Source organism: Lonchura striata, chromosome 9, assembly GCF_046129695.1.
Source record: "Lonchura striata isolate bLonStr1 chromosome 9, bLonStr1.mat, whole genome shotgun sequence".
In the NCBI taxonomy this organism is placed as follows: Eukaryota; Metazoa; Chordata; class Aves; order Passeriformes; family Estrildidae; genus Lonchura; species Lonchura striata.
In genome coordinates this window covers 19089903-19114408 of record NC_134611.1, presented here as the reverse complement: position 1 = coordinate 19114408, position 24506 = coordinate 19089903, and the positions used below count along the sequence as shown (strand labels likewise).

Genomic DNA, 24506 nt, shown 5'->3' with positions numbered 1-24506 from the left:
CTTTTCAGCTCCAGCACAGGCATTTGTGCATATGCAGCTCCCAGCTGCATTCTGTAGGCCTATATTCCAGATGCCTGTGAAGACCAAACAAAGCATTGCTGTCTATACCACAAAGTATATGAGACTACATCAGGAAAAGGAAAATATCAACCGCCTGATAACAAGGAGCTGTGGATGAAGAACTATTGTAAGGAATTGTGGAAGGAGGAAAAAGAATTTACCTATTTTGAGTGGCCCTTTTCTGTTTGTTGGTTTGTGTATTTTTACTTTGCCCTGAGAAAGTAGGAATTTTAATACTACTACTGGGACATCAGTTACTTTTCTGAAGTATTGTATTTAATTGTACTGTGGTATTGTGGACAGGCTGTGAGGGGGCTCTGTGTAAATTCAACTGCTGTAAATTTAGTTTTGTAGCCAGTTAAAGTGAGCTCTCTTCTAACCCACATATTTTGCTTTGAGTTCTTTTGTTCTCTACCAGTGATCTGTTGGTGACAGGATGTAGTTCAGTTTTGACAGAAGAAGTTCAGGATGGAAGGCTGTTTGTCAGTTAGGAGATCTGTGGGCATTTGCTGCCCCTGAAACTGCCTCTGTGCTCTCTAATTTGCCTATGGGCTGCGTATACAATGTGAATCCCCCAGATCTATGGGGACTCTGGGGAAGATGGGGTGTTGGCCTCCTAAATGCTGTCACAGGCTGCATGCCGGTATATTTAATTTGTTAGGCTTCACACTTCTATTAATTCAGACAAGGTCCTCTTTTGATCCTTACCTGTTGCATGACAGTTTCAGGGCATTAGAATTGTTACTCAGACAACTGGATTTGGTATCAAAATACAGGAGAAGCACATAAAGTAAGATAGCTAGGGAGAAAAAGTGGAAGTATTGAGAGGACACTGCAAACATTACTTTAAAATCTGGAGAGATTGCTTTTTAGATTGAGTAGCCAGCACTAGAGTAGGAAGGAGATGTAAGAAGCTGGGCTTGATATACAAATAAGAACTGTTCTTAAAAATTTCAAAGAACAAGTGGTTTCTGCCATAGCACACCTAAACCAGATTGTTTCAGCACACCTAAAACCTAAAAAGGTTGCATCCTCTTTCATATTGCAAGTAACATAATAATATTCAGGATTTTTTTTCACCCCTGGGAATCTTAAACATAAAACACTGTTCCACACACTTGTTTTATAAAGTCAGGATGTAGAAGGGATGCAGGGCACTGGATGTCCTTTATTCTGTGTTGGTGCTGGGGGAGCTGCAGTTCTAGTTTTAACTCCAGCCCCTTATAAACCATACTAGCCTAATGTTCAGCCAAAACCCAGCCACTGCATTTGTACTTTTTAAACAAATTGAACAAGTGGAAGTAAAGCAGACTATAGTTTTTTTTCACTCACATTTTTAGAAATGCATTTGATAGCCTCACTATTATAGTTAAGACCAGCAGCCCTGGTTTTATAATTTTTATTAAATGGCACTGCTTTAGACTAACTGGCAGTAGGCTTTTTTCTAATCACGCAGCAGTTTTATTGAGATAACTCCTCAGTCATCAAAGGCTCCTTCTTTGGTTGCACCACAATCATTATGACAGTTCCAGGTAAGAGTATTTGGCAGGGATAGCTCAAGGGTTCATTCTTTTCAGAATGTTTACTTTACCTGACATGTCTTTCCTGGGTGCCACAGTGATTAATCATCTCTATATTATTTAAGGGAAGTTAAGGAATAATATTCTTCCCTAGAAGAATATTCTTCCCTGGAAACAGATAGAGGGTGTATAACAAAAATAATAAATAGTAAAACCCCTTCAGTACTGAAGATGTGCAAGGAGAGATGCTTGCACAGCAAGCAAAACACTGTGCAGAAAATAGTGTGAGCATGTGTATTCTAAGTAGGGCAGAAAATATTGACTGTCATTATGATTAACTGAAAATTATCACTTATAAATTATGGTAAACAGGATTTTTAAAATTAATTTATTCACAAACTTTAAATATTTGGGTTGATAACTTCCACATCAGGCTTCCTCCTGGGGCAAAACATTTGGAAAGACTATGTTAAAATGGTTTGGGTTTTTTTGGAAAGGAAATGAATATGTATTGTTCTGTGTAAAATTCTGAGCACTTTTTCTCCCCTGAATTTCACCTTTCTTTTGCTATTTCAGTATACCATCAAAATCTATTGCCAAAGTGTGATCTTCTTTCCTTGAAGTACTAGTTCCTGTTGAGAAAGAGGCTATTGTTGCCTTATTTCATGAGCTTAAATAAGTAAGATCTGTAGAGTGACTCTAAATATTCCTAGTGATGCTATTGAATCACAGGCTTATTAGTAGAAGTCCATGCTATGGTATTTGTGGAGAGCTAAATAGATCCAAATTTTTAGAAACATGGTAATTTACAAATAAAAACTGAGATTATGAGTTGAGAGTTAAGTTAAAATCAGGATGAAATCTGCTGGATAATGCAAGTACAGCAATCACTCATTGAGCAGTTCAAATATTTTCTTCAAGTAAATAAAACCCAATATTTTATTTTTTTTTCTTCAATTAAGTGTGTGCCTTCAGGCCCTTTTTATTGCATGCTTTTTAGAACTTGCTCCAGAGACAGATCTATTAATTTCTTCCTAGGTTTCTGCATAGCACTCAACACTATAGTGCTCCAAAAACCATTAATGAAGTTATTTTCACAACACCCCCATGAAATGAGGAAGGATTATTGTACTCATTTGATAGATGGAGACTGGGGCAGAGTAAATCAAAGTTGAAAGCACCTAATAATTTGGCAGTCCAGTTTGAGACATCCTGCTCCGATCTTTTTCACAACATGTAACATTGGGTAGTAAGCTGAAAGCACAGCCCCCTTTAATTTCAGCTGCATTTATGAGTGATCAGCACTTTAAGCAAGGCAGACCCCAGGTTTCAAGCTTGGTATGGAGCATATGAGGAACATACACTTAATAGATGACCTTGAGTGAAAAGCTTGGCTTTAGGAAACTTGTCCTATATCTCATAGAATGTAATATTAAAAAAACAGATGTAGACTCCAAACTATTTGAGGAAACTTTATAACTACCTGAAGTAGGAAATTGTCTCTTTTTCTTTTTTTCCCCCTACCTTTCTCACTCATTACATAACTCTGAATGTCAGCAATGCATGGGGCAGCCCATCTCATCCTTGGACGGCAGCCTTCTGCCCTGCATTGATTTATCCCACAGACAAGTCCATGCCACGCATTGTGTAAAACAGTGATGTTGTGGAAAACTCAGTTTGCAATTATGTAAATGTACTGGTTTTAGCTGGGGTAGAGTTAATTTTCTTCACAGTATATAGTATGGGACTGGCTGCACGAGTGTTTAACCAAATGCCAAACTCTTGGTCTGTCTTTGATCATAAACACTAAAGTTTGAGATGTATCACCAGAGAGAGCTACTGGCTATTAATGAGATAAGAAGCATACTGGTGTAGAGTGGCTCTGTACATGTGTCTGTAGACAGATGCAGTGTGAGCAGGGATGATTGCTTTTTAACTGTACTGATTTCCTCCCATTCCCTATCTCCTACCCCTCAGTGTTATACCTAGATCTCCAACATTGTAGGGTAAGGAGTACTGTGTTTTACTTGTGTAGAATTTAGTATGTTGTGGTCTTGATCAAGGAACTTCAGTTGTTTTGGTAGAGTCTCTCTGCTTTCATGTTATTCATGTTATCACCAGAAAAAGAATGAGTCTCAACTAGATAACTGAAATATTTTCTATATGGAATGTTCTCTGTGGACCTCTGAGGTGGTGACCACTGGCAGTTTGCTGTTGCCTAGAATGTTGTAGGGAGGGTTGTGATTTCTTCACTAACTTTTGTTTCTCTTAAGTGAATTTAATGTGCTCTACAGTTTTCAATTTGCTAAAGTACTAGTAGTTTATTAAAAGAGAACATTAAATTGACCTGTATATCTGTATCACAGGACTGTTGTGAAGATTAATAATTACATAATGTTTATAAAGCACTTTTTATAAGTGAGAAGTGCTATAAACTGCTAAGTATTATTTTTGCAGCATGATAGAGATCACAAAACACAAGTGAATCAGCTCTAGGTTTATTCCTTATAAGGCAAAGCATACCAGGGGCAAAATAACATTGCAGTTATTTTTCTTACATCCAGCACTTCATTAACTACCACATAGGGTTATATAACTCTGTGAGAGTCTAACTTAGTAAAGTCTATAATCATAGCAGGAAAAGTTCTCACGGGTTTTGCAGGCACGGCTTGTACCTACAGCCTTTAAGGTCACACAGTTACTCCAGCTATGCTGCATTAGTGCCTCCAGTTGCATGGAGGGACATCACTACCCCATTTGGCAGTCTCCACATTAACCCCATCACGTCATGCCTCTGTCTAGGTTGGATAATACATGGCACACATACAGGTCTTCCCTACATGTAAAATGGCATAATACCATTAAATCCATACCGACATCTGTATCTTCTTAAGATTTTACTATGCTTTCTCTCACTAGCTCTTTTCCACACTTCTTAATCTCTGCTTTTACTCTAATTTTTTTACTGAAGATGTGTGAAAGACGCCCCAGCAAATCCACCACTTTTTTTCTGGCTCCAGTCAAGTCTGTAATGTCTTTGAGAAAATCAGTCAGCATTTTCTTTTCTCTTTAATTACTGCTTATCATGCTGCAGGTGGCCTACTACTACTGCTGCAGTCATTGCTTTTTCCGAGGATGCCATAAACACAGAATATTTTCTCAAGTCAAATTCTGGTGCTGCCTGTTTTCTGCCTCATCCTCTGTAGGACATTCTTCAGCCAAAACCTTGAGAAGCAGCATTTATTACTTGGTATAGCTACCTACTGAGAAGAGGAATGTGAAATAGACTCCCTAAAGAGGTGATGTGCCGAAACTATGAAACTATGGAAGACAGTCCATTATAAAAAAATCATGTGCTTCTTTCAATTGGATTTAACTTCTCCTTCTCATAGGCGTTTTTTGTTTGTTTTTGTTTTTTTTTTTTTGGGGGGGGGGAGACTTTTTTGGTATTTTGTTTTGATTGGGGGTTTTGTTTGGGTTTTTTTCTTTGTAATTGTTGTTGTGGGATTTTTGTTTGTTTGTTTGTTTTGTTTTAGGTTTTGCCTTTTTTGTTGTTGTTGGTTGTGGGTTTTTTTGTTTTGTTTTTGGTTTTGGTTTTTTTGGCAGGGCTAGATGGAATGGGATGTTTCTTGTTTGGTTTTCCTCTTTCCCTTCTTCCTATAGGAACTGCCAGTAGACAGTCTCTTAAATCCTGGCTGCCTCTCTCTTAACTTTACACTGGCCACCCTAGTCTGACTAAAGCATTCCTTTATCTTTTTTTAAAAAGGCAAAACAGTAAAGGTACACCAAGGTACCATGTTCCTCAGTACAGCTCACAAGGAAACTACTGAGATGAGTTTAATGCATTTCTTTGCTTCTGAAATGTGCAAAATATGTATTAAAATGTCAGGTCTTATATGAGAAGTGCTGAAGAGAAACCACTTTCCTTTAGCACCAGATACATGAGCTTCAGGGGAACAGTTTCTGGATACCTCAGACAGGTGCTTGTCAGGATCTAATTGCAGCTCACTGAGTAAAACTGCAAAGCACCTATGCTGAGAGAAACCTGCCATCACAAGAACTCACAAAATCATGGATACCTGTCCACATAGTTTAGACATCCTCAACATATCCTGCTTCAGGGAGTCTCTGGAAAACTATATTAGGGTCGTTTCTAAGAAGGACTCCCATCTGCCTTCATGTCCAGACACTGACTGTGGCACATACAGAGGCTCTGTGGTCTATAACAGACGGAGACTGGTGAGAACCACAGCCCTGTGACCTGCCCAGGTTCACAATCACACTCACATGTACAAGGTACGTAGCTGAGGGTGCTCGGTAGGACTTGTCCACAAGGTAGACATGTTGGGCCTCCTGTGGGAAGCAAGACAAGCAGAGGTCAGCTTGACTATAACACAGCCCAGTGTCTCTTGTACATATTGGTACTGTAACTTTGAGATGTAAGAAGTGCTAGACTGAAAACTTAGATGAACAGGCAAAAGACTTGATTTAGGGACCTACCAATACATTTCTCTACTTGTGAGTTTGTGCAGTGATGGCATTTCTGTGTGGGTAACATAATGAAGAGAGGGAATGCTAACTTTGTAAAGGAAAGGGAAGCTCTACCTTGTCTAAATTGGAACCAGCTGACGCCAAAACCCAACAGGGTGGAGAGGGGATTATTTATAGTCAAAACAGCAAGGGGAGGATTATTTATAACCAAACCTGGAAGCAAGGCAACAGGTGGTGAGGAACACTTGGGTCAGACAAAGACATCTGTTGGGAATATCAGCAATACAAAGGTAACTCTGTATCCAGTAGCAAATGATAGGACAGAAATTACAGCTGACCTGGAGGAAGAAGGGTTGCAGAGGTATATTTGAGAGAAGTAACAACATGTCAGACAAAGAAATTAACTAAAAGTAGGCATGCTTCCAAAAATAAAACCTATGCACCATTGAGAGACCTAAAGTGAAAAGCTAGTGAACTAAGTGCCTGGGGATGAAAGAGGATGGACCTTCACCACATAAATGTGACTCAATCAGTTGATACTAATGCAATATTGTAGTACATAATTATTAGCTGGACAAAATAAATCAGATAGGGGAGTATTTCAGTCTAGGGCTATAAATGCCGTAGAACAGACCAGCCATGAGGATGGAGTGTAGATTTCTGTGGTCCAGCTAGGTTCTATTTCTCAATGAAAAAGTATACAATAACTTGTCTGGAAACTGTTGTTCTTGTGCAGTGTTTAAAATATTTTAGGAATATCTAAAGTTTGTGTAAGTTTTTTTGGTGTGGAGTTTTTTTTTTAATTGGATGAAAACTCACAAAAAATAGAAGGTAGCCTTAAGCTACTTGTTGCCTGCTCAATGAAATGTTAAAGATCTGATTCTTGTTCTCTCTAATGTTGCTTTCTGTTACTGTGACTTTATATAACAGTCAGAAATACATAAAGACCAACTGAGTGTAAAGGGGTAGTGTATATGAAAATTGTTCTCTGCCTGTGCAGGTGTGAGAACCATTAATGAGGTAGCCTTTACCCATTTAAAAAATGACAATTTGTGTCAACAGGCCGAAGTTCAAACAAGCAGTTTCTTGACACTTCACAAGTTTAGGATGAAGATCAGGTCTTCAGACAGGCACAAATGGAGAGCTCTCAGTCATACATTAATTGCCTGAAGGTATCTATCTATACTTAGTAATAGCCACAGTATAATTAGGTTTCATGTCTGTGTGAGAGAGAGCCCAATAACCTTTGTGATTCAACACTGGGCATCTACTGCTTGACTCTTTAAACCCTCTAAAATGTGCTTTTGAGATGTTTGCAGTGTCTAAAGCAAATTCAATTGACTAGAATAATCTCTTACACTATCTTGTGTTCTGGTTATTTTCTATATTAAAAAGAAAGAATGAAAAAATATAAAGTTAAAAGAGAAGAAATCTAGATATAGTCAAAGACTACTGTAGGAGAGACTTGGATTTTTAATTCAAAGTGGGGAAAGTTGCTAAAAAAGGAAGTCTCAAATGGAGAGGAATTTTTGGGAGAGGAAAGAGAATTAATGAATAAGCAAGAGATGGAGAACTGGTCAAAGGAAATTTTATGCAACTTTTAATTAGCATATAGAACTCATTGGCACAAGATATCATGGGAGCGGAGAACTTAAGAGGGTTGAAAAAGATCAGGCATTCATATGAATAGTGAGAAAATCTAAATTACATTGATTAGAATAAAAACATTAATAAAGATGTAAAACTTTATGCATATGGACAGGAGCCAAACACATATGAATGGTGTTCCAGGGAAACTTCTTGCTTGAAGTGATTATTCCATCATATTTCCATATTCCCCTTGGACTTTTTTTTCCTTTCCTTTGTAGCAATTGGTACTGATGCAATTGGGGATCTGCTAAGAGTCTCTGTGTTTCTTTGCATTTCTGCCTGTGTTGGAGGGAAGAAAAGGATGGCCCAAGAATATGCTCCTATTCAGTGCTTCTCAGAAGGCAATAATCTTTAGACAGTTGTAGAGAACACAAGCAAAGTAACCTTGCTGTAGCTGTCATTAGGGCTGGCTCCTGAGTTACGGGAAGAAAGAACGGTTCAAATTTTCCTTAGCTCTCAGGCCTTCCACCTGAGCCAAGGGTTGAATTCTGAGCAATGCAGAGTATAGATGACTTTCTGCAAACCCATTGTGGTTTTACCCCCATCTCCTCCTTCAAAGTAAGTTTATCATTTGAAGTATATGTAGAGATTATTCCTACTCAAAAGTGGTGGTTCCTTCTATATAATCTGCCTCATACCAGCACTCCGCAGGTCACAGGATGCGAGTGGTCTGTAGTGGCAGTGCATGTTAGGTCTGTGGCCTGGAGGGCCTCAGTGTGCTCCCAGCCTGCCAGGTGAGCCAGCAGAGCAGATGTGCTTTCCACCCTGCCCTCCATCAAGCTGGGACTGCATCTAGCCACATGGTGGTTTGCTTCCCTGACCTCTGCTCTGCATGGAGAGATAGAAGACTCAGGGAATAAAGGAGAGAATCTCACCAATTAGAAATGCCAGTAGGTTGGTGCTAATGTTTTAGTCATTTCCAAAGGTAAAGCATTTAATTCTTCATTTTGCTGTTGCTTGACCCTATGGCTGTTGTAGCCATTTCCAGGCACTGAATTAATCTGAATGGAAATATGAGTGAAAAAGCACAGTAGCCACACTGTATTTATTATGAATTTGAGAAGGAAGAAGAAATTGCTTCAGCACTGCCTCCTTTTCATACTTCATATCTCTAAAACTAGCCAGTTAATTACATTCCATGGTTGCTGCTATTGTAATATGTGCTTATTTGAAGTGCAAAGATAATAATCGATTGTATACTCTTGACTACACTATTAATGGTTTCAATGCCCACATTGTGTTTACATTTTACTTTATAACTAACACTCAGCCATTGTGGTTTTAACATGTAGTAATTCAGTGAATTCTGTCTCCGTGTAATGCCCTTGCCATTTCATTCTGCGGTATTAAGTGTTGTTTTTCTAGGAAGGTCTTGAAATGTGGGGCATTATGTATGAGTTATGCTAATTTGTTAGGGCAATGAATACATTAATTTCATTAGTAAATGGCCTCAAAGCAATAATTACCAGTGTAGGTGTGTCAGAAACGATCATGTTCAGTTTTGCCAGTTAATTATTAAGATTTTGTTCTAAGGGACCCAGATTTGACATCCAGCTTCAATTTAGCCATAAATAAAAGTCTGAAGTCTATCAGGCTGAAGAAATCTAGCCAAGAACTTGTTTTTTGCTCTTAGAAATTCTTGCATTTTGTCTAATTGTGACTGCCAATAACATGCCAAAATAATTAGTGCCAGTGCTATGAGGTTTATACTATACCTCCCAAAAAGGCACATCATAATAAAAATAGCAATTGTGCTTTCTCATTCCTCTCATCTTGCCTTATGTTACAGAATGTTGAATTATTCAATGGCAGTATTACTTGCTAGTGCAGTGTTAAATTTGAAATAGCTGCAGTTTATCGTTAAAGCTTACGGGTGGTTTTTAATAGAGTTTACTTCTAATGGCCTAATTAGGTTTCTAAGTTATATCTGTGCACTTCTTGAACTTTACATGGCTAGCTCCATGTAAAGGAGACAAATGGAGGCCCCTGTTCACCTGGATTACTTTCCTTAGATGTGACCCTATTTTTAATTACTCTCATCTGTTGGGAGCACCTAATAAACCATTGTTCAGTCATAATGTGCTTTTAGGCACTGTAGAACTGCATTTTTTCCAAATGAAACTTGAAATTGAAGAAGGCAAATGGCATTCTGGTATCAAGAATAATATGGCCAGAAGGACCAGGGCAGTGATTGTCCCCTGTGCTCATCACTGGCAAGGTCCTACCTTGAGTGCCATTTTCAGTTCTGGGCCCTTGACTACAAGAAAGGTATTGAGGGACTGGAGTGAGCCCAGAGAAGAACAGTGGAGCTGGGGAAGGGTGTGGAGCACAGGTTCTGTGAGGAGCACCTGGGGGAGCTCATCTGGGAGAAAAGGAGGTTCAGGGGGAGCTTCACAGTCTCTACAAGTGCCTGAAAGGAGAGTGTGGCCAGCTGGGGGTCGGCCTCTTCTCCTAGGTAGCAAGTGATGGGACAGCAGGAAATGGCCTCAAGCTGTGCCAGGGAAGGTTCAGTTTGGACATCAGGAGGAATTTCTTAATGGAAAGGGTTGTTAAACATTGGAATGGACTGCCCAGGGAGGTGGTACCATCACCATCCCTGGGGGTGTTCAGGAAATGAATGGACGTGGTGCGTAGTGCCATGGTCTAGCTGCCAAGGGGGTGACCACTCAGTGTTTGGACTTGAAAAGGCTCAGAGGCCTTTTCCAACTTAAATGATTCTTTGGTTCTGTGAAAAATTGTGTACATGAGCTGAAATCCATTTCTCAGTTATTAAAATGATATCAAATAAGAATCTCCAATGTTTCATTTTTGTGGTCTGCTTTGTAAAATAGAGCCAAAGAAAGAGGGACAGAGACCCTCTGTTCTCATCACTGCAGCTACTTACAGCTTCTTTCAAAACATATATATAAATTGCAAGACTGAACTTTCCAGATGATTATAGAATAATACTGGAAAAAATAGGACTGATAATTGTTTACTTTCTACCTATATCAGCAAACACACTGCATTACTCTGTTGCATCATAGGAAAATGCACTATATATGGAGGCAAAGGACATATAGAATTCCCTATATTTCCCATCAGTGAACATGAATGACAGGTGCTGACAGCAACTATTTCAGCTCTGAAATATGTTATATGTTGAGTGCAAGACTCTAGCCAAACTCTTCAGTTTTAGAGCGTAGGCCATCATTAGTCTGGTCCAGTAAAGTATGTGCTCTGCAGAGTTTCCTTGCTGACCTTAGTTCATAATCCCAAGCAGAGTCAGTGAATAATGATATGACATCTCAGTTCATAGATTTACAGATACTAAAAGTGGGTGTCTAATTGTGACTTTGTTCTTTTGCATGATTGATAACTTTCCACTAGTTAAGCTGATACTTGGTTTGCCTTGGGAGAGAGACAAACAAATGCAACTTATGTCACAGTGAGTTTTGGTATATATCTGGGCAGCCTGGTTACTGTACTTCTGTTCTGGTCAAGCTCCTGAGAATCCTTGGAAACCATGCAAGGAAAAGTAAGTATTGTGCTACTACTGCAGTAATTATAGGCCAACATATCTGTTTGTCTTGTTGAATGATTTTTTATTCTGGACTTCTTTTCTTCTCTGGTATTGGCAGAAGCCAAGAGAATGAGTTCCTTTCTATCTCAGATTGTGTCCTTCTCCCAAGATACTGTGAGGAAAATGAGTCTTCCTTGTTTATTGGGCAGTTAAGTGAAACATAGTGACAGTATTCCACCAAATCTAGAGCAGCACAAATCTCTCAGAGTAACTCAGGAATACTTTTCACCACTGAGATTCTCGAATATGTAGACAAAATCCCTTCTTAAATTTTATTCCTAAAAAATAAATCCCCTGGGAAATCAAGGTTTGTAAAAAGCTGTCAGTAGCAAAGAATGTTTTTTATCTCCCCATGATCAAACATCCTAGTATTTTATGGAAGAGTTTGCCTACTTACATTTTCTTATTTTTCACCCTTAGTATTGAATTTAAACATTTAATGATTGATTAGTATTTATTGCATATCTTAATAAAAATTTAGTGATGTAATGGAGCTGGTTACAAAGATATGACCCACTAGAAACTCATTTACTTAAAAAATCAAATCCTAAGTAAAATAAACAACTTGGCTTTCTACTGACATTTTATAGCCACCTTAAGGGAAAGGTGGCGATGGAGGTTGTGTTGCCATGTGGGTTTAATTCATGAACTTCCACTCAGAGTGCTCAAAGGCAATACAGTAGTTGAGCCAACTTTCTCTGTTAAATTACAACTTTTTTTTTTTATACCAAATACAAGGGATCAACTGCAGCTGCAAAAAGGAAATTTAGAATTATCATCATACCAGTATCAGAAGGTCCTTTATATTTATAGCTTCATAAAAGTTCACAGCTAGAGTATTTGCTGCCAACTCATAAAAGAACTAATGAAAATTTCTGCAGATCTTTTTTTCTGTGGACAGTGATTTTTTAATCCCCTAAATCCTGATGAATTCTTATATTCAAAACATTTGTAAAAATGGATGGAAAAGCACTTTGTGATTCTTTAATAGGGTAGGTCACATTAAAACTCACTAAGGGACAAACTGTGCTACTGTCTTATTTGGGTAGTATCACCATACTCCAAGTGTATTCAAGACGACTGTTTATGATAGTATTGTTGAAACAAAAAAAAAAATATTATGCTGCCTTTCTGAAGGCAAATTGCTCTATTGTTTGGATAAACTTTAAAATTTTATTTATAATCATAAAAAATTATTGTTTCAACATTTTAAAAGTGTAATTAAGCAATAAGTTTCTTTGAGATAAGTAGTATTTGGCAGTAATGAAAACGTTGTGTTTAAATGTACCTCAAAGGGTGCTGTAACTCAATTCACAGATTCTCTAAGCTCTTGTGTCTAAGAGCAGAAAGCTTATTCTAGTTACATTCCTAAAAGTATGAAAATTAAATAAATGTTTTTATCTCCAGCTGTGGAAAACCATTCCTAAAAGAAAACCTAGTGATAGTAATAGGTTAGGTGAATATTTATCAAATTTGAGGGTAATATGAGTTTTGGTAATTTTTTTCTAGTTACTGATCATGCTCTTCTCTACCTCAACCCCTGTTGTTGTCCACTTGGAGCATCAAGGCTGCCCTAAATTTGTCACTTCCATATTATTGCTTTCTTCTTCCCTGTAGCCTCATCTACTTCTAGAGAATCCAAGAATCACATGTTGTATGGTTTGATGACATCTGGCAACTTAGTATCATGCAGCCACTCACTGCTCACTCCTCCCACCTTGTTGGGACCAAAAACATGTAATCCTTGGGGTAGAGATAAGAATAGTGTAATAACTGAAAGAAAGATAGTAATAAGTGTAGTGAAAGGAGAGATGGATGGATGGATGGACAAATGGATGCACAATAAAACTGCTCACCACTTGCTAACTGATGTCCAGCCTGTTCCCCAGCAGTGTTCAGCAACTTCTGGCCAACTGCTCCCACTTTTTATACTGGACATGACATTCTATGGTGTGGAATATCCTTCTTGCCAGTTCAGGTCACCTATCCAGGCTGTGTTTTCATCAAGTTTTTTGCACACTTGCTTGCTAGCAGTGCATGGGAAAGTGTAAAATGCTTGATTTAGGGTAAACGCTGTTTAGCAATAACTAAAACATGATTGTGTTATCAACATTATTTTCTTACTAAATTCAAATCACTACCCTGTACCAGCAACTAAGAAGAAACTGAACCCTATCTGAGCTGAAACCAGGACTTGTATTTTTGAAGTTGTTTCCAAGTTTAACTTTTATGTAGTGAGAAGTGTTCTGGATTATGATAATAATAGGCTGTCTCTTGATGCCAACAGAATAGAGAGCTGTACTTAAGGACTAGAAAGTTTCCAATCCTACTTCTGTAAAAGGATTTCTCTCTTAGAAAGAGGAGTTTAACATACTTTCCTTTAGGAGTAAAATGATTTGCAAAGGTGTGGCACTGGTAACTAGAGGAAAATCACAACAGATTTTGAAGCTCTCTAAAGAGCAGAATCATTTAGGAGCTGCCCTTTTTAGGTAGAAATGAGAAGAAGAGTGGGAAGTGATGGGGGAGAAAAGCTCTGTTAGTTTCACCATGCTGGTTCTTTAGGTTTCTGAACTGGTGAATAAGGGCAGTGTCTGTATTTTCATCTGTGTCGTTGTGAAGAATTGTGTAAAAAGCTTGCTAGTTTTTTTCTGCCAAAGGTTAATAATGAAATCTGACCTCTTCCATAGATCCCTCTGAGACACACCTACCAGAGCTGAGCCATTCAGGCTGTACTCACAGCCTGAGCCATTTTATCATTTTGCATGCAGTGTGTCTCAAGCTGTGAAGCTATTTGTTGAACTAGGCCGTGTTACTGTTTGACTGAGAGGAAGACAAATTGTCCATATTATTCCATATTATCCTTAATTTTCATATAATTGTTTTAATCTTTGTTTTATAATAAATGCATGAGAGTGTCCTGAGGGTACCTTTTTGTTTCCTATTGTAGGTGTCTCATTTAGAGTCCAAGCAAGATGGAAATGTTCAGGGCTTTTTTTTTTTCTTTCTCTCACCTGAATGGTTCACAAAACACACTCTAAAACTAAAATATCAGTCATTCTCACTGCAGAATTCTACTCCCATATAAAAGCAGGTGAAGCTGTGTTTCCCATCCATCTCATTCTGAAAATGTTTAGCAAATCTCATTAGGATAAGGGATAGTTTTGGCTGGAGAGATGTGTCATGCCAACCCCACGCTGTTGTTGTTCCAGGTTAAAAGGTGAGGAGAGAAGGAATATTTACCTGTGACTAAACACAGCTTCCTGTCTTGCATCTCGACTGCATGTTTATTTACACAGGCTGAACGAGTAGTTTTACACAAAGAAAATTACAGTCTTCTAGAAGTTCTGAATGGTCAAGATGAATGAGAAAACACACAAGAGTCTTCTCTGGAGTGCTTTCCATTTGGCACTCTACCTGGGTGTTTTATACCTAGCTAATGATAGCTTGTCTCCATTCTCAGTGGTCAGCCACTTGTAGCTTTCACTCATGGACTCTTTAATTCATGGTGGCACTTTCTGAGGTGTCTTTGTTTAGGAGTGGTGACTTTGAGACACCGCCCATTTGTACACTTGAACTTCACTGGCACAAGTCTGCTAAAGGGAGGACTCCCTTGGGAGTACCCAGCCAAAGAGCACACACTTGGACATAATTGCTCTACACCAGTCTAATGGGAGGGAGTAAGGCATCAACAAAACACAAACTGATACGGGAGCAAAATAAAGCTCTGGAGAGTTCTTCTGTCAATTCTGTAGAAGTAATGACAGCCTTTCTGTGGAACTTAATGAAATGTTATAATCCTTCTATAGAATATCTGTGGGACACCACAGAAAGTCTGTAGAAAGTGTAGCATTGTATAATATATATCTATTCTTGTTTGGTTTTGATGGGAGATGGGGCAGTGACTGAATTTAGTGGGCTGGCAGAGCTGTCTGTGCATGCCCAACAGAACAGGGAAATAAGGATACTTCATCTAACTCTTTCATAAGCTGTTTTTAAGCCTGAAATAGAATTTAGTCTTTAGGGGGAACAAGCATCCTAATTTCACCAGATGTTAATGTATTCTATGGTCCCTTTAAAAACAAGCCCAGCGTAAAGGGGAAAGTCATATGAATACATTTTTTGACATTTTGTTTATTAGCATTTTATCTAGGCTAGTAGTAAATGAATAGACTTGTCAGCAGAAATCTCAGGGTGAAGCAAATAAAGAATCTTAATAGGCAGGGAGAAACAGAACTAATGGCAAATTCTTCACAAAGAGCTCTAATTTATTAGTTTCTCTTTCATGAAGATTCTGTTCTGGATTCTGGCTTTGTCAGAAGAAACAGCTGAATGATGACATGGATTCTCAGAAAAACAGTGATGTCTGGTGGGAAAGAAAGGAAAAAAAGGAGGAAAGCAAGTCCATTTCTTTTAACACTTTCTTCAAAATACTTCATACCACAGAGTGAAGTTTTCTTAGTTTGATTTGTTGGTTTCAGTGAACTTGCTAAGTCTGAGTTTATAAAAGTGCTGTGAGGCCTGATTCTTCTTGTGACTGCAGTAAAACAATAAATGAGTGCTTCTCTGGGTCTCTGTTGTGCAAGTGGTGCAGAGCACTGGGCTCAGGATATGTGGCTTTGTTGGAACTGCTTCTGGCTTGCTATACACACCTGTACCCAGTGGGACTACTGTCACAGTGGTCTTGGGACCAGGAGAATAGCTGGGAGCTACAGTGCTTCCTCACTTCCTCTGCTCAGACTGGTTACACCAGCCTCTTCTACCAAGCAAGGGAAGAAACTGCAAATTTCAGTGTTAAAATTATAACATTTTCTTGGAGTGTGCTTACTAGTTACAAGCTGGGCATTTGCTATTGCTCTATAGAGCATACAACTAAATTAAATTGTGTAATTAGTAAAGCAAGTGTCATCTACACTACTTTTCTCCCAAATCCATTAGTGTAATTGAGAGTGTACATGTACAACTCTTTGGCCAGGTGGGCATGAGGAGCTGTCATGTGTCACAGTGCATAGAATTAGCTGTGGACCCTTTATCAACAGAAGTCATTATTTGCCAAGATGACAAAAAAACTTCTCTGACCCAACCCATTCAGCTTTCAGTTTTGTGTTGACAGTATCGGAGAAAGTGCAGTGTTTTCAAAAAAGTAATTGCTGAGTGACCTCATAGGGCAAGTTCATCCTCGTATTCCTTCCCTTGCCTTGGACAAGAGAAAGGTGCAGAATGTAAAGATGCATCCTTAAAAGTGCTTGAAGTCAAGATGGAAAAAAAGACAGGTAATGAATGAAGTAGAACAAGACAAATGAAATAAATGTATGGAAATAATCTGTTTCTTTGTTTAATTAAATTTCCTCCCAGTGTTAAACTCATTCTCTGAGCCTGTATCATTATCACCTGGCCTTGTCACAGTGTCATTCTGAAGTATAAAAAAATACCCCTCAAAAACAAGCAAATGATCAAAAAAACACGGGGATGAGAAAAATGCTGAATCATGGCAATCTAGAAGTTGTAGTATTTTTAATTTGGTACTTTGCTTGTATTTTATTATATTCCTCTGTTGGAAACAGTCCTAGTCTTTTTTGGTGGAACGAAGAATGAAAGAACAGATTTAAGCCATGTAAAGGTAGTAGGACAGTAGAACTCATTTGATTGTGTAGACTAGTTGTATGTAGTTTGTTTTTCTTTCTCCTCTAACTATGTTCCTAAAATGAATTTCTCCCATAAATCCAGTACAATAACTTCTGTTTCAATAAATGCCTGTCAGGCTTTCTCTCCTGCTGGAGAAACAACCTTAGAAATCAAAACAGCTGTTGTAGCAGCTTAGGAAATGCACTTGTACTTTCTCCTGCATTTCACCTTTTCTTTGTCCCAGATCCTGAAGAAAGAAGAACAAGACTCCAGGAATGTGGTCTAACAAGATTGTAATTTACATTATATTTCAAGGAATTATCTGATCATTATTCATCCAGCACGGGTCATTCATCCTGTTGTAATCCACTTTGCAAAGGGCCCAAGTCCGCTCCTACCCCATTAACCAGGTGTAGCACCACTAAGATTTCACTGCTTTTCCCGTCCTGCAAGGCAGTGGGAATTGACTCCTTAGTGGTCGGGAGGTTCAGAGTTTCAACCCCATTCTTCAACTCCTTTTATTATTAAGTGCTTTCCCGTATACAGCTGCAGTTTTAGCTTTCTAAATTGACAAGAAGCCCTTTTGAAAAGGTCTGTACAAAGAGTGACTTGCTGAATTGCAACTCTCCTTTTCTCATCCCCTGAAGAGGAAAGAAAAAGAGATAACATGTTTGTTGCATTTGCTCATCATGAATATGCTTCTCTTCTTAGTTCTACAGAGACCACGTGATATGCATGAGGAGATTCTGAAGTGCAGTAATTTTACTGTGCTAAAGCTGTTATAATTTTTTTTATAACAGCTTTAGCACAGTAAAATTACTGAAGGCAAAAGGAAATGTTGATCAGGTCTTTTGATTTAGTAGGGACAGGGAAGAGAATGGGGAAGGAAAATGAGACTTAACATCTACAACCCTCAGTGTCCTGACACAAATTCCTCTTTTAGCCCATGAGAACAGAGTTAAATTCTGGTCCCTTTTTCATCCTAGACACAGCTTCTTCATCTCAGGCTGCCAGAAATGTATTCTAACTTTCTCAAGACCCTTGAGTACAGCAGTGAAGACTGTATATCTTGCACACTGTTGTTTGTTTTGTTTTTTTTTTTAATTTTTGAATGGGACATTAGCTTTATGAAATTGACATTAAAGGCAGCCTTATTTATCCACATTAATGTGAAATTAATTTCATATTACTAAATTAATAGGGTGATGAAACATTTAGTTCCTTTCAATACACCAATCTCTGAAGATTTAATTAAAAATATCCTTTTATAGATCCTGATTTCCCATTTGTTTCTCTATGAAGAAAAATGTGATCAAGATATTAAAGTCTTGTACTTTTTTTTTGCCTTGACCGCTTGTGTTGTGGTGTGGAAATACATAGAACTTACAGTCAAGAAGTTGCCTTCTCAAACTACTTTTCATAACGTTATTTCATCTGATGATCTTGATTTTCTGCATGACATTATCTTTTCAAACTGACTTAGGACTGAAGTCTGATATTTGCATATTCAAGATGGAATTGTGTAGCTTAACAGTATTTTTGCTTGTGTATGGAATTTATTTTTTAATTGTTATTTTTACTTAGTGGAATCTAAGAAAGAAATACTTTCAAAATTATTTCTTTACTTTTTAGGTGTCTTTGCTCTCATGCTTTTATCCAAGGGAGCTTTCACCAATCTGGTCTATAATATGCTGTAGTAATATGATCAGGTGATGATTTGTACATACTTGAAGGCATGTAATGTATGTTTCTTCAAGGAGAAAGTGATGCTTTTAATTTTATAGCAGACAGGACAGGAACAGATTATCATTAGAAATGGGTGAGAGTGGGGTAGAGTGCCACCACTGTACTGCGTAGATTTATATTACCCAGCTAAAAGAGATTACATTGGAAGAGATGCTGTGCTGGATATCTATGGGAGAGCTGTGAGGGTTGATCATTTAGTAGCTGGGAATTAGTGAAGTACTGTGAAGTACTTCCTGCTGGAATATAAACAACCTGCCAGGCAGATGTCATGTTTCTGTTCTGTTTCTCTCTTCCCTTAATCTCACCACAATTAATTGAATCAAAGCCTAGTCAGAATTGAAGCATTCCCTTTATGTCGCTGTACATACATGGACTACATGAAGCACATTGGAATTAGCATGCTGGCCATCCCTTCAGTGACCAGAAAATGGTTTTGTCAGTGACTGAGGACTCTCAGAACAGTGGTCTCCTTGTTTGCTCCAATGACAGCCACAGGTGCTCTTGTTGTTTGGCTTCTTCAATTAACAGTAAACCTTGGTGGAAGTAGATGGTGGATACTCTTCACTTCAGCAATCTGGCACAATACAGCAAACTGAGAAGTACCACAATTTTTTTTTTTTAATTTAAATATATATGTTGGTAAAATTCTGTAATAAAAAATCATATTTCTTGACTCTTTTTACTCTTTAATTCTTATAATCCCTGGGAACAAAGCTTTGGTGTCTTGGTTTCCATAGCATTCTGCAGGCCTGACAGGTTTCACCAGCACTTAGACCTGGGTGGGGAGTTGTGCTGGTGCCTGCTTGGTGTAGCTGGGTCTGGAATGACCCCATGGTTTGGTCTCACTCACTGTTACATTTCAATTAAGCAATTTTACCAAGCTGATCAGGTTCTCAGAAGTTGCATTTTTCTGTAAAGGCTAAACATGTGGCCAAAATGTTCAAACTGCAGCTACGTGTTGCTTTTTGGAGGACTGTTATTCCCACTTGACCTTCTATCTCACATTATGTTTTACAAGGAGAGCTATACCATGTTTTTTTTCCTACCACAGCCATAATGAAGTTTGCCACTTGTTGCCCATCTCAGTGGTATATGTGGGAAGTGTTCCGGTGCAGCCTGTGGTCAGCAGAGCAGATCTATGTAATGATGTCTCACAGTATAGGGAAAACCTGCAGAATCTGGTGCTTTTCCTTGCCCTTAGGAGTCAGACTCTGTGAATAGGCACTTATACAGTGAATGGAAAGTGGAAAGATGTCCTGATTTCTTAATTCTTCTATGTGAATGATGTAGGTCACAAGTAAAATCTTTTTTATGACCTGCAATATTGGGATTGTGTCTATTTCAGAGCTCATTAAGTTTTGATAACTAAGGTGATTTAATGACACACTGTACTGTGGGCTTTCTTCTTCAATATGTATGTTTAACATGATGTTTTACATGTGTAATTCAGATAGTAAATACTGGAAGGAAACATTAACTCTTATTTTCAAGCAAAGGATTGAGGACAATTATAATTTTAAAGGCAGCCTTAAAATAACTCTTAATTTAATCTGTTTCATCTGTAATACTATTCTCTAAAATCATACCTTAAAAATGCAACACTATTTTGTTTCTCTTCCCATAGCTTTGTACAATGTAGTTTTTAATTTGGTCTCAGTCATGTCAGTGTAGTTTTCTGATCCCAACATCCAAAACCCTATAGTTTTAATGTGAATGGGAATTTGGATAGGAATTGCTATGCAGCAGAATGGTGGGTTTTTCAAAACACTTTTACTGTAGACCCTGATGAAATATTTTATGCCTGTCCTGCCTGCAATAAGGAGATGTGGAATTAAGGAGAGCTGTGAGACATAAAAGCTGCAGACCTGCATATGATTATTTATGTTAAATTGAAATAAACTCTCTTGCTCAGCGAGAGAGTTTTTCAGCTCTAAGGCAAGATTTGTAGTGTTTCTCTACCTCCTTTATTTTTGTACGTGAGATACTGGCTGTGGAGGGGAGCATAGAGTAATGCTCTGTCCTTTCATATCTGGAGAGAATGGGATTTGTAAATTGGATAAAGGTCAGTAGGGAATATTAATTTAGGTGGTGATGTCAGATGAGTTCTCTAGATCACACAACCACTGTGCAATTGACAAAAGTATGGTAATAGGCTTTGGTCTGTCAATTTAATGAGATATCGAGGGGGATCAGAAGGATCTAGAGAGGTCTTTAGTATCCAATGCAATGCTGTGCAAAAATCTTTCACAGAAGAAGGGAGATACTTTAATTGTAGCCCTGAAAAGAAAATGTGACTTATTCTGTAGAGCTCTGGTCTGAACTGAGGTCCCCACTGCTCTGAGGTATCCAGTTCAGATCATTCCACAGAGGTCAGGATGCACCTTTCTTATCACACCAATTTTCACCCTTGGTGCACCTTCACCTTGCAGGGAAACAGAATACCAAAAGTCATGCAGATACCAGTTCAAAAGCTGCTATGGTGCTTTCAAGTATATTTGTGCTACAGGTGAAGACTACCATCCTGGGATTTCAGTTACCAGCAGACTCTTCCCAGACAGCAGAAGAAAACAGGAAAATTGTAGAGCTGTGTTGGTTTACAGGCACTTAGTGTTTTGCTGCTAATATGCAGTTAGACATAGCCTTTTTGTGATGATAGTATCATGCTGAGGGTTCTAAATTATTCACACAAGTAACTAACATGTTTTATGTCTTCTCAAATTGTCCAACAGCTCTGCAACATCTTTTAAAATACTTACTGTTTGAAATTTGCACTCAGAATAATTTGAAGAAAATATTCTGTATTTTACACAGGTTCTTTGAAAGGACTGATTTTTTTCATATTCTGAGAAGCACATACACAATTTGTTAGTCCCTTAGATTATATGGTATTTTTCCTGTCCCTGGCTATGCAAGGTTGATTCTAAGAGTGTTTTATTTTATTTTGGGTGTGAAGTGTTCATTGCATGTTTTCTATTTACTCATTAATTTGATGAGCATTTGTCTCAATGCATTCCGTGTATAGATTTTTTGAACAGCTAAAATTACAGCTACAAATGCAGGCACAAAAAGAGACTATTTGCTTGAAGCAAAAATTTATATTGAAAGTTTTGAAATATTGTGTATTGTGTGATAGCCCAAGTGTTGACAATGTGCTCTGGATAGCTCTGCATGTGCTGGCTCTGGCCGCCTCTGCATGCAGATTACTAGATATCTTCACAAGCAGACTGCACACACAAAATGTTACCATATTGCAACTTTCTATTATGGGCATCAAGCAAGGATTTGCATATGCAATTGCCTTTCAAAGTGAACAGTGCTGTCAGACCCTTACATACAAGGACCAGGAAACTGCAAATCTTCATTTCTTTTCTCCTGAGGATCTTTGGTGAGAGTTGTTCTTTCTTTTCTTGCAAAATGACTGCAAATACAAAGATGTGAGTGCTTTATCAGCATTGTAACTATTCTGTGAGAAGACTCCTCACATCTTAAACACTAAAGCTATGGAAAACAAATTCATATTTTTGGTATCAATTTTTCTTTTTGCCTATTTTAAAATGATTTATTGAAGCAGAAAGTCAGATTATGATAAGATAACACTGTTTAGAGGTCATTAAAGAGTTTTCAGGAAGTTTCTACAAAGGTACTGGTTTTATATTGTCAGTGTGATAAGAAAACTAACAATTTATGTCAAAGTTTGCAAAATGTGTTTCTCTGATAAACAGTCTACTCAAGGGAAATCAATCATATTTCCTTCCCAGAATGTACTGTATTTTTCATGAAGTGAACTTCAGCAACTCTGCACATTCATGTGTTTGGTATTGTAGCATCTTAAGAAGCATCTTTTCCTGTTGCAGTGCTTGCAGTGCTGTGTGTGGCTTGGGACCACACCAGAACCTAGGGATTATATATTCTTCTTTAGCCAGGTGAAAACCTCAGGGTGTGTTTCTTCCCTCAAAGGAAAGATATTTCTGTGCAACAGAAATTTAGTGTGGAAGATGGTGAGAGGGGAGTTACAACATGAAGCTTCATAGGATACTGTTCTGAAGAGACATTCTGCATTAATATAATTGAGAAGTATATTTGGCTAAAAACAACTAAAATATAGACTGCAAAATCTACCTTCTTACTGTTTTTCTTAATGTGCATTTCAGCCTATTACAGTAGAAATCACTTCTCAATTGCCTTGAGCTGAAACAATGCATCTGAGCTTGGGTTAAAAGCCTCTAAGTGCTTCTTTACTTGAAAAAAGTGAAATCACATTACATTAATAGAAGTATTAATTAATTTGACTTCATTTTTTCAGTAGAATTAGCATTATTGAAAAGTCTTTGCCATCTTTAAGTTGAACTGTACTTAGTTAAGTGACAGAGTTTCATCTGTAACACCTAGCGATGTGTCAGATAGTGTAGAAAATTATTGTCCAATTTGGAAACCTGAGACGTTACTGAGAAATGCTGTGGGGTGCGTTATAATGAAAATACCAATCCACATTAGCCATGGTTGCCATAAGCAAAAATCTTAATATCTTGGCCAAACCTACTTAAGGTTCATGTAATAAACTCACATTCCTAATTTTATTAGGGATGTGCCAAGTTAAGCACTTTGCTGGCCTTTGGACAGATTTATAGCTTGACTTCTGCTGAATTAGTGTTGACTGACAAGAGGGCATTGTTTTATAGGATGCTATTTAAATAAAAACCTTCAGGGTATTTCTGTAATGTTGTCACTTCAAGCCCAAACTGGAAAAAAGAAATGTGTATTAAGGAGGACTCTTCATTAGTTTTCAGGAGTTTAATGTAAGGCTGTCAAAAGCTTCCTTATAAGGTACGATATTGTAATGCAATGGACAAACCCCATCTTTGTTCCAGGTTTTAGTATGAAAGCAGTCTATTGGACTTCCTGGAAATTGGGGAGGTAAAAAATTACTGTTCATTTTTCCTTGACACAGTTGTATGTAAAAAAGACTCTGATTCTCCTTCCCTCTGAATATCAAAAAGGCAGTTGATGACGACTGTTTACTTTTTAACTTTATTACGGTACATCCCTTCTTTCTGGCAAAATGTGTCATCTTCTATTTGTTCATTGAATATCCTGGGCCAAGAAGCATTCTGACATTTTCATGTGTAAAGCAACCTAGTTGTAGACTAGAAAAATAGTCCTTCCTCGTTATAAAATAAATAAATAATTTTTAAAAGGTGTATCTTTTAGATGCAACTTAGACTGTTTAACTGTTGTGAGTCAGAGCAAAATATTGATACAAATATTGATAAAATTAATATGACCTTTCAGTCCTCTTTTTCCATATATTTTATCATTTAGGACCATGCAGCTGGGATCCCGTGTTGCTATGAATAAATTGCTCAGTGTCTTACCTGTGGTCACAGATTCGTATAGCAGATTTGACCATTTGTAAAAAAGAGAGTTATTCCTGCCTCACTGAAGGACTGAAAGGTTCATGGAATGGATAAAACTGGACTATTTTTTAGAGTGTCAGAACTATTATCTGACCATTAGAAAGCCTTAGTTTTTACAATTAAATTCTGATATATGTGAAGGAGGTATGATTAGTACCAAAATGTCCTTATTTGGTCCATTTAGAAAAGATATGTAAGGAATCAGTTCACTGGAGAGAATGACAAAAGGCGCACATAGTTACATGTGAAAGATTACAGAATGGATTTACTTTAGGAAAGGAGATATTGTACATACTGATTAAAGTCTATGTAAATGAAATATTGGAAATATGCCAATCATATCTAGCAGCACCACTCGTGCAATGGATGTGTCATTATGTTTCACTGATTTTCTTAAACTTTGTGGTGGCTTTTACATACACTAACCCAAACAGCTGCTCA

General features: G+C 37.8%; 1 long non-coding RNA gene across 1 annotated transcript in view; it reads left to right on the top strand.

Moving 5' to 3' along the window:
* The window catches only part of LOC110468626 (uncharacterized), a 386804-nt gene that overhangs the window by 219927 nt on the left and 142371 nt on the right, over positions 1–24506 (top strand). The window lies entirely within an intron of this gene.